Consider the following 12,450-nt stretch of genomic DNA (forward strand, 5'->3'; position numbering starts at 1 on the left):
TGCACCACTGCTTGTAATCCACCATGACCACCACCATCACCCTTATTACTACCACTAACACGATCACCAATTCTACCACTACCACCATCAACAACTCCACAACTACCCCTCCCACCACCAATACCACCATCCCCTACCACCCATAACTGATCCTACTCCCACTATCATCGCCACTACCACCACTATCACCACCAAAACCACTACTACCACAGCCATCACAACCAGACCCACTGCCACTACAGCCACAACCAATACCACCACTCCTATCACCACCAGTCCTATCAGTATCACCGTATTAACCATCGTGGCAGACAAAAGCAAAAGCAATAAATCTCTCTTAATAAATACATCAAAATGCAGCTAAAAAAAATAATAATAATCATATAGCCAACACGCACCAAATTCACGATGAAAATTCACATATATAGCCTCAATAACGGTGGCCAACAATGTCGAAAATGAAACAGATAATAAAATTGCGGTATAAAATATAAACAATATAAATTTACCTACAATTTGATTCGTGTTGTGATGCCCCTCAAGTGATGCTGCGTTAGGCATCTAAAATGCTGTGAGCATTAGATTTTCACTATTTCTTTTTGACTGTATGTTTAGTTTTATCTGCGTTCCAAAACTGCTGTGTGTATTTACTCTCTCTCTCTCTCTCTCTCTCTCTCTCTCTCTCTCTCTCTCTTCCTTCCAAACTGCTGTGTAATTGGTGGTTTTCTTATTTTGTAAAGTGTTCTGTGTGTACAGAGATATTGTTACTTAAATACCACTTTATGCTGGATTCTTCTCTACTTTTAAATTGCCGATGTATTGGATTTTCTCCGCTTCCAAACTGTTGTGAGTAATTGGATGATCTTGCTGCCTTAAAACTTGCGTACATCTGGGAATTTTCTGCTTCCTAACCGCTGTGTGCACTGGGGTCATTGTACTTCCAAACTGGTTACGCAGACCTCTTAATTTCTTTTCTTCCATCTTCTTGGTCATATCCATCCAATTTATAACGGTGGAAATGGATGTATAATGATACGGCACCTCCTAGCAGACCACGGACCTTCCTTTCATAGATGAATAGGGTGGAACGAGTCGTGAGGTGAGTTGTATGAGAATATATTATCAGAGATCATCTTACTCCATCACAGACCTTTCCTTCAGCTACTTCAACCCAAGGGAGTCATTTTTTTCTATTCTTGATGCCCCCAGATGATAGCATCCACCTTAAGAGAGACTTCAAACCTGAGTGGTCATATATAACCTTCGTTGGCCCCGTTACTGCTGTGGCGATGTCCTAAGGTGAATAACATCATTTGGAAATACGACCAGGAAAACCACGAGCTGAAGGATTTAACGGTGCCATTTCGTTTACATCACAACCATCTGTCTTAAATATGTACTAATGCAAACTGACAAGCTCACAAAGGGATGAACTAAACGACAGCGCAAACATTTCCTTCATGCCAATCAATGGATTATTATTATTATTATTATTATTATTATTATTATTAACAACAACTTTCTGTCTCGCAACTACTGTCATTTCAGTGTCCGTAACATCATCTGGCGAACATCAAACGCTAATATGTCGTTTTAACAGCAGACATTCATGAATCAAAATCATTACACCTAGTCAGCCACATCAGTAATAACACTCAGTACGTTCTGATACACGACCAACTACTCAGCCAACCAACCAACCAATTAATCAATGAACCAGCCAACCAACCAACCAACCAGTGAATCAACCAACCAACCAACCAGTGAACCGACCATCCAACCAATGAACCAACCAACCAACCAACCAGGCGATCAGTGATCCAACCAGCCAACAAACCAGCAGGCCTGTCAAACACCCAGCCAACACCCACCCAATTAACAAATGATCTAACCGACTGATAATTAGTTAACCAACCACCTAATCAATTAACCCATCAATCTACCACCTAACTACCCAAATCGCCCAAGCAACCAACTAATTCAATAATCTGTCCGTCTCCACAACCAGTAATAAAGACTCCATAAATACTTAAGCCGCCACAGTCATAACCACAACCATCACCACAAATACATCAGAACAACATCCGCCTTCAACCCCTTCAGCCCGAGGACGTCATTTTTATCCTTTACTGCTGCTACCAGACGATTTTCTTCAGCTTAAGAGGGAAGCCTAATTATGAAGGGGTTAATGAAGGCATTCTCTCACCATTCCGGTTCCAAAAGTCTCTCCTCAGCTGAATAAAGTCGTCTGAAGATGGCAGGAAGAAGGAATTGAAAAGATGTCATCGTACTGAAGGCGTAAAACCAGACATGAATATAACCAACAACCAAAACCACCATACCACCAAACTGTTATAAGAACCAGCTGAATACTAACCACATTTATAATATTCACCACTTTATCACCTAACGCTTTCAAAGTACCAACAAAATCATCATCATCATCATCATCATCATCATCTTCATTTTAACGGTCTTTTTCACCTACCAGGGAATGGTAGAGATCTAGAAACTAGTGCAGGAAAGTCAGTTATTAAGAGTGCTCCTAAAAATGGGCCATATGTCCATTCACTAATTATTCAAACCTTCACATATCTTTGCCCCACTTCAAAGACGAAAAACGATCCACTAAAACTATACCTCCCTTTACTTCCATTACCATTATCATCACATCATCATCTGCGCCTTCTATTCCCATCAACAGTCATCACAGGCATCGTCATTCAGTTGTTTTCGTCATCACACCAATAAAAAATCTCACTTTGCACTCCCACCACTTTCATCAATTAACCACTTCAGCACGAGGAAATATTTATTCTGCTTTACAACACAATTATCTTCAGCTGAGGACAGAACACAAGTAGTATGAAGTTTACGATGGAAGTATTGTAACTCCACTTGTTTGTAAGCCTCTCTGGGCTGAATATGATCCTTCTGAGGATGCAGAGAGATAATGAAAAGGATGTCATCACAGGGAAGGCGTTAGTCACTCCACTCTTCTCGGACACCAATAAAAGATTCACGTCATCAACAACGCCTACTCGTCATCATCATCATCATCATCACAACCCACACCACTATAACCGGAAGCTCGATTTTCTGTCCATATATCATTACTGTTACAACTCCACCACAATGTTTTTCTATTTCCATTTCATAATCACAACTAACACAAATACAGTAAACATCACAACCAAATTGTACCACATAACCATCAACAAGACCGTCAGAAAACTCTAGAAATATTACCATAAATGCAATATCTCCAGACAAAGCCACCACAATCCCCACCACTACCACCGCATTCATAATCACCATTAACCCCCCCTACAGCCACCACAATCCCCATCACAACAATCACCATCACAATCACCAATATCCCCCTCCACAGTCACCACAATCCCCACCACAACAATCACCATCACAATCACCAATATCCCTCTTCACAGCCACCACAATCCCCACCACAACAATGACCATCCTAATCGCCAATATCCCTTCACAGCCACCACAATCCCCACCAGAACATTCACCATCACAATCACCAACATCCCCTCCATTTATTCACCACAATCTCCACCACGACAATCACCATCACAATCACCAATATCACCCTCCACAGCCACCACAATCCCCACCACAACAATCACCATCCTAATCACCAATATACCCTCCACACCCACCACAATCCCCACCACAACGATCACCATCCTAATCGCCAATATCCTCTCCACAATCCCCACCACAACAATCACCATCACACTCACCAATATCCCCCTCCACAGCCACCACAATCCCCACCACAACAATCACCATCACAATCAACAATATCCCCCTCCACAGCCACCACAATCCCCACCAAAACAATCACCATCCTAATCGCCAATATCCCCTCCACAGCCACCACAATCTCGGCCACAACTCTCAGCAACACAAGAGGTCTGGCAACACGGAGCCTATCCAGAAGTAGGTCAGACCCCGAGAGGGAGAGCAGACAGCCTCCTGCCTCGGAATGCCTTCTCCCTTATGTCGACTGGAGGAGGAGGAGGAGGAGGAGGAGGAGGTGGAAGAAAAGGAGGAGAGGAGAAGGAAAGTTGGAGTTGTAAAGAAAAAGAGAATATGATGAATGGAGGCGGGAAGGTAAGAGAAGTGAACGGAAACAGTGAGAAACTGGGAAAGATAGAGGGAGAAGGATGAAACTACGATGAAAGTGGGAAGTCAAAGATAGGATGAAAAATGAAGCAAGGACAGAATCAGAAGCACAGGATGGGGAAAGAAGGAAAGAAGGGAAAAAGACAGAGAAAAACGAGACAGATGATAGGAAAATCATGGTGGCAAAAAAATACTGATATAAGCGTTCAGGGAAAAGAAAGAGGAAGAAGAACAGCAAAAGAGAAGAGGAGGAGGAGACGAGAGAGAGGGAGAAACAAAGAATGACTAGAAGTAAATGAGGATGTACACCGAAAAAAAAAAGAAGGGTAAATAAGGCAGACATAGAAGATGGAGATTGAACTGAAAAGATGGGAAAGTAAAGGGAAAAAGAAAGGAGAATGAAGGAAAGGAATAGTACGAAAAAGAGTAAAGCATGAAATAGGGGAGAGAGAAAAAAAAAACAGGATTTGGAGGAGGTAGTGAAAGTGAGAAAGAAAAAAAAAAACATGAGAGAGGGGGAGAGGCACAAACTAAGCAAGTATGAATATGGATGACATTAAGAACAGAGGAGAAGTGAAGCGAGAAAGGATATGAAGTGGAGAATGAAGATGAATGAGGAATATGATCTAAAGATAAATTTGATGCAATGTTTGTGAGAGAGAGAGAGAGAGAGAGAGAGAGAGAGAGAGAAAGAGAGAGAGAGAGTTGTAAACAGCAAATGGTGTGGCCATCATCTGAGTCTTCACAAAAGATGTTGACAATATACCGAGTGGAAGACGTAGGGGAGGAGGAAGGCTGTGTGGGTGGTGAGGGAGAAGAGAGGAGGCTGAAGTGGAAGTGAGGAGGGAAAGGAAAAGGAAGAGAGTATTGCATATCAGTAAGAGAAAAGAGTGGAAGTGGAAGAAAAAAGAGTATTAAGCTAGGGAGAAGAGAGAGAAATAATGAAGGAGGAAGAAATAAGCGCGACAGTGGAGGAAAGATGTGGCGATGGTAAGGAAAAAGACTGAGTGGAATGATTAAGTGAAAGCAGGGTACAGGATGAAGAAAACAGGTAGAAAAGGAGGACCAGGGAGGACCACAAGAGGAAGAAGAATGGCAGAAGAAAAAGAGAGGCAGAAGAGGAAGTGGGGAGAAGGGTAGAAGAGGAAAAAGAGAGAGGGGCACAAAAGGAAGAAGAGAGAGGGGAAGAAGAGGAAGAAGAGAGAAAGGCAGAACAGGAAGAAAAGAGAGGGGCGGAACAGGAAGAAAAGCGAGGGGCGGAACAGGAAGAAAAAAGAGGGACAGAACAGGAAGAAAAGGGAGAGGCAGAACAGGAAGAAAAGAGAGGGGCAGAAGAAAAGAGGGGCGCAACAGGAAGAGATGTATATATAAGAGGAAGAGGTAAAAGGGGCAGAAGAGGAAGAAAAGAGAGGAACAGAAAAGTAAGAAGAGAGGTAGAGGAAGAAGAAATGGATAGAAAGAAGAGAGTGATAGAAGAATAACAAGACGACGAGGGAGAGAGGAGATCGATCTTGAAAAAGAAAGGGGTAAAAGATGAAAAGCAGGCATAAAAGTAAGGAGAGAAGTAGAAACTGATGAAGGGATGAGGGTCGAGAAGGAAGAAGAGGGGAGAGCAGAAGAGGATCATGAGAGAGAAAGAAGGCGAACAGAGGAGAAAAACTGTATTAGTGGCACAAAAGATGAGAAATGGGTGTCAGATACATAGGAAACTACAGAAGATGAGAGACGAGTCAAGGAGACTGTAAGACAGGAAACGAAAAAGAGAGGTAGAAGAGAAATGCTATTGAGAAAAGGAAAGCACAGAGAGGGTGTGTCAGTGTCAGAAAGTGGCGTCAGAGAAGGGGAAATTGTAAGGAAGGAGGGGAAGGAAGGTAAGGAAGAAGAGAAGGGCAAAAGGAGATAGTATGAGAGAGAAGTAAGAAAGAGGTACAGATAAAGGATGTGTACGTGACAAGGAAGAGACAAGCCCTGAAAGAAAGTCATGATCAAGATATGGGATAAAATAAGGGCGACATGTATTGGTGTATTTCCTGAAATATCGTAAAATGTATAGATGTTTGAAGAGCGGGTGGACGGTGTTTGAATTGTCACAGTAATTCAGCTCATATAAATATATAACATAGTAATATTCTTTCATACCATGCCACTCCTGATTCATTTTTTAAACCTTTTCAGTATAAGATACATTTACCCTGCACAAATATATTAAGGTCATCCATATGAATGGGTTGTTTTATCCACTGTCTGAGCTCGATCTCACGTCATCTCGGTCACCAGTCCACTACTAAAGGGAACCCCTTCCCCTAACGCCTTTAAGTCAATATCAAGGGTCATTATCAAGGGTCCAGGTTAATGAAAAAGATTTGAGTTTTCCTCAGTGACCATGACGTTTGATCGACTGTTAACAAAATCTCTTCATCCTTATCTGATCTTCCGTCTTTCCATAAAGCTTGGCCTAAATCGAAGAAAAACTTTAATTTACAGGGTCGGATTTTTGGCACTGTTCTCTGACCCTGGACCTTTGAATGACTGTTCTCAAAGTGGATTTATTTCATCCTTGAATTATCCTCAACTCCAACACCAAGTTGATTTAAATTGGATTAGAACTATGTAAGCTGACCTTGCCAAGTGACCCTGATTACTGACCAATTGCTCCAAACAACAGGTCAACCCTGGAAAGATCCTCAACCCTTCCATCAAGTTTGGCCCGAATCGGATCAAAGCTGCTGTATTTGAGTTACGCACATAGACAGACACATAGACACACGCAGCCAAAGCAATACACCGCTCTCACTTCAAGAAGGCGGGTGTACAAAATCACAATGAGATATCAAACAAAAAATGGGTATATCTTTATTATTTCCGAATATGGACATCACGCCGGAGAACCCGATGACAAATACAGAGTGATACACGCACTAACAAACTAGGTTTAGCTCACCACCATATCCATTTCTCTAGAGACAAATATACAGTGCAATAAAAGATTTAAAAATACAACCAAAAAATAGCCCCCCCCCCAAAAAAAAAAGAATATATTGCATTTGCTGGCCTGTCGTGGCTATGACGGTCCTGCAGACGATCCAACAGCGACTGAGTGTCTGTTCCACTGGCGTCCCTATTAACCCCTTCAGCCACAGGACCTTGCATTTTTCTTTTTTTACCACCACATACCTTTGTTCAGCTTAACTTTGACGTTTCCAACAGCAGGAGACAAGTGTAGCTTCATTAGCCCCTTCACTGATTTTTGTTACATGAACACTCGTCCTCTTGCAGATCCTCTTCAACATTCATTTCTTCGGAACAGTGCTACATTATTATTCATTTGCTTTCGATATGTCTACGGTCGTTGCTCTTCTAAACTGTCTACCTGCATCCCTCCACCAATACGGCGGGCACACAGCATCCTTTTGGCAACATAGTCTCACCCCTTTTCTGTCCAACTCTCCAATACAAGCGTAAACCAGTACTCTCAGGCCTTCACTTACGTATATCGTCCTCATTTTGTATAACCGAGACATCCACCTAGCATCAGAAGGTTGTATTCATTTGAGAGGGAGCATAAGGATGTGTACTGTTATCGTTCACACTTTAACTCTCCTGAACACTCTAATATTTTCTTCTGGCTAAAGGTTACCAAAATTAAATTGAAATTTTATAACAAAATATCCAAAATATCTGAGAGAGAGAGAGAGAGAGAGAGAGAGAGAGAGAATTTCTGGAGCAAAACTGAGGGATGTCAACCCCCAACCATAGCCAGTAGTCGTGATGGACCCAGGTTCGAATCCTGGCTGGGGCAGAGAACAGTTCAAGGATTTGAATTTCATAAAAAGCGGACTTTCCTGATCTACCAGATGACCCGCCGACATGTCGTAAAAATACCCCTGCTAATACCAATACACCAGTCCTGTATGAGACAGCCCTAGCATGTATTCAATGTGGATGGTGGGTGTTAGCGCCGAAGTGGTGACATGTGGAGGTGTAGGAGGACTACTGGGCCTTGGGATAGGCTACTGCCACCGAGATAAAGGCCCTGAAGCCTTTGCTCAGAATCGGACACATAAAAAAAAAAAAAAAAAAAAAAATCAGACTTCAAGCTCTACACACTGGCAAAGCTTCAACACAAAAGTCTCAGAATTTCAAAGCTTACTAAACCAACAAATATTCACGACAGAGATCGAGTCCTGCGGTACGACAACATAGGCTGGCGTGTGGTGCAGGGCGTATGGCTGGCTGATGTATGATAATCGGGCCTCAGTATGGCAGTAACTCAGTAAACTTACAATTCAGTTATTCAGTTACAATGCAGTTTTTAGGCCCGGCCCCTGGGACGGTCCGGTAATACATGGAGACGACACACACGGAAAAGCAACTGAGAAAATGGAAGTAAAGGAGAAACAGAAGAAAAGAGAAGAATAATGACCAGATGAGAGGAGAGAACGGATGGGGAAAACAGAGCGAGAGACAGGAGAAACACAGCAAAGATAACAGACAGATATAAATAGATAGATAAATACCTGAGAGAGAGAGAGAGAGAGAGAGAGAGAGAGAGAGAGAGAGAGAGAGGACAAGGGTGAAAGAAAACGTGCAGATTAGAGTGAGAGCGATGAAGAAGGGAGACAAAGAGAGTGAGGGTGTTTTTAATATTACCACGGGATAATAATTCTTACAGTAAAATTGCCTCAGCCACACAACCACCCAACATTACCCACACTGTGATAAAGGTACCTTCGTGTGGCATTTGCTGGAGTCTCACATACACTCTTCCTGCACCATGATGCATTTTTTGAGTTTGTGACCGCCATCTCCAGATGCTTTAACCACCTCAGGATAAACCCCTTGATCTGGAGGGGTTTGGCTTCGTCTCCATTAATCTCCTACAAGATGTCTCCCCTACAGTATACTGAATTAAAACGTCAAGTAAGTGCAAGAAAACTATATTGAAAAACACGTCCTCGAGCTACAGTGGGAGAATGAACTGGAAAATCGCACCTTAGCGTTCTCACATCGTTATCCACTCGGCCTGGTCACCCACTAAAATTCCTGCTCAACTCTGTTTCACCTGAATGTGAGCTGCCCCAACTCGGTGTTTTACGAGCGTCCCCTACGATCTTGTATGAAAAAAAAAAAAGAATACGGCATATTTGGAGGCGTTACGGCACAAGAAAGAGGGTGAGGGTAGGTGCAACGGAGAGGGTGAGAGTGACAGAGAAGAGGAGGATTGGGGAAGAGGAAGGGTGAGAGAAGAGTGAATAAAAGGATGGGTGAGGGATACAAGGATAAAAGTTAAAGGGAAAAAAATAAAGTGTGATGATATGGAGAGTGATGGAGGGGATAAACATGGGGTGAGGGTGAGAGTGATGAAGGATAGGAAAAGAAACAAGGCGAGAGGGAGGAAAAGAGAGAATGTCAGCAGATGGGAAAAGGTGTGAGAGAGAAAACAAAAGCGAAAGAAAATGCAGGAAAAAGGGAAGCTGGTATGCCTTTGTTAATAGAAAGTGTAACATTTACTCTGATATACCCAGGTTTTTCTCTTGCGTTTCACTTAAACGTGATAAACGCAAAAACATGCTCAAATAAACCATTCAATTCATTCACTTAACCCACACCACTGGATTTAAAATATCCTCCATCATAATTATCTTGGCATTAAAATGAGCATATTTTAAAGAGATTTGCGCCTCTAATCTAACAATCAATTCCCTCACATTATCACGCTGGAAAAAGCATAGTTGCAAAAATACCCGCACATAATATTATTTCCGACAGCATTATAATACTATACCTTCCGTCCACAATTAAAATATCCTACTGTAATTTTTTTAAAAATGTGTTCCTAATAAATGAAATGCCAAATTATAGTCACACATTTATTTCAATTACATTTTTATATAAATTAAGCGAACCGGAAATTAAGCGAACTGGAGAGTGTTAAGAATATATGGAGTAGATGGGAAGTTGTTGAATGCTGTGACGAGTATGAACGATGGTGAGAAGGCTGCAGTGCGTGTGGATGGTGAACTAAGTGAATTTTTCTCTTTGAAAGTTGGGTTGAAACAGGGATGTGTCATGTCTCCATGGTTGGCTGAAGAGTCACACTATCGTGACCATGAAATAGGATACAAAAACCCACACTGACAGACGAAAAAAGATGTATTCCAAACAGTTTCGGCGACAGCTGTCGCCCTCTTCAGTGGATCTACAGACCAATAGTGGTATATACAAATGCTGAGAAGCTGCTTATATGCAGGGTGAGGACACGTTTTTCCAACCACACCTGATGTGACCTCACCTGACTCTCCCTCTACTCTGTCCACGACCTGAGTGAGGGATTATAAGGGGCGGCAAGGACCTTGCCACTAATCCTCTCATCACTGGATCTAATTTATACATTCCTTCACTATGGTTAAAATTATTATATCTCTCTATACATACAGCTTCCACAATCCTACGTTTCTTATAGTTACTACATTTGTACAATATTTGGCTAGAATTCCAGTCGATTCTATGGTCGTTTTCCGAAGAGTGAACGTACACTGCGTTATTTATGTTGCCTATCTTACAAGCATACTTGTGTTCCTTAATGCGAGTGTCCAAATCCTTTCCCGTTTCACCAATATAAACCAAATCACAGTCTCTACATGGAATTTTGTATACCCCTGCAGTTTTGTTACTAATTGGTTTATTCTTTACCAGCATTGATCCTAAGGTGGAAGTATATCTAAATGCAATGTTTACATCCAAATCATGACTGACAGACTTCACCAAGCTAAGATCTGACACATACGGAACCGTGATGTATGGCTTATTTTGCCGACTTTGTGATGTTGGTCTAGGTAAAAAAAAAAAAGGCTTTTCTGGCTTTAAGCAGCTTCTCAGCATTTGGATGTACCACTCTTGGTGTAGATCCACTGAAGAGGGCGACAGCTGTCGCCGAAACTGATTGGAATACATCTTTTTTCGTCTGCCAGTGTGGGTTTTTGTACCCTTCTCCATGGTTGTTCAATCTGTACATGGATGGGGTAATAAAAGAGGTACAAGGTAGGGTAGTGGATGTTGGAGTGGCCCTGGTGAGAGTGGAGAGTGTTTGGAAACTCCCTGTACTGTTGTTTGCAGATGATACTGTGTTGTTGAGTGAAGACGAAGGGGAGTTGCAAGGCTTGGTGGTTGAGTTTGGGAGAGCGTGTAAGAAACGGGATCTAAAGGTGAATGTAGGGAAGAGTAAAGTGATGGTCTTTGAGAGAGGTGAAGGCAGTGAATGTACAGCGAGGTTGGATGGTGAGGAATTGGAAAATGTGGGTACGTATAAGTACTTGGGTAGTGTGATGAGTAAGGATGGAGGTTTGGAGGGTGAAGTGCTTGAAAGGGTACAGCAGGGAAGAAAGGTTGCTGGTTCTTTGAAAGCAGTGATAAGAAACAGGGAAGTGAGCATGGAAGTGAAAAAGTTACTACATGACAGTATTGTGATACCAACTCTAACGTATGGAAGTGAAGCTTGGACGTTGTTGGAAGGACACAAGTCAAGAGTGAGAGCAGTGGAAATGAGTTATTTAAGAGGAGCCTGTGGAGTCACATGGAGAGATAGGCTGACGAATGAGGATATAAAGGAGCGTTGTGGTGTTGATGTGGATGTGGTAGGAAGCGTTATGAGGAACACACTGAGGTGGTTTGGCCATGTGGAGAGGATGGAGGGTGAAAGACTGACGAAGAGAGTGTATGTGAGTGAGGTGGAGGGGGGAAGCGGGAGGGGGAGGCCGAGGATGAGATGGAGGGATGGGGTGGAGAGGTATATGAGAGAGGGGGGTGTGAGTTGGGAGCAGGGCAGTGAAATGGCGGGGGACAGGGCGACTTAGAGGAGATTTGTTTGTGGTCACCCCAAACGGGATTGAGGCGTCTGGCAATAGATAGATAGATAGAAGCAAACTGCAGACGATTTTATTCTGCTTGAAGGATATATCCTGGAAAGAAGGAGACAATGATGGTCGAGTCGGTACAGAGGTGGTCTGCAGTCCCAAATGACCTAGGCTCGAATCCCGACTGGGGCTGAGAACATTTTAAGAATTTTAATTTTGTTAAAGCAGACTATATTATTCTACCATAAAACCCGCCGAAATGCCATATAATCACGCCCGTTAATACCAATACATCAATCCTGTATGAGGCAGCCCTAGCATGTATTTAACCCTCCTCAGGTAATGTGGGGTCCGTGGGACCCCACGCTATTTTTCTTAGTGTTTTTCATATATTACTATAAGGTCTTGGGATCTGGTTTTCCCTCTACCTTCCTGACTAGTAGAC

The sequence above is a fragment of the Coenobita brevimanus genome, chromosome 63, assembly GCF_032717465.1.
Source record: "Coenobita brevimanus isolate Jiangsu-jjx chromosome 63, ASM3271746v2, whole genome shotgun sequence".
NCBI lineage: Eukaryota > Metazoa > Arthropoda > Malacostraca > Decapoda > Coenobitidae > Coenobita > Coenobita brevimanus.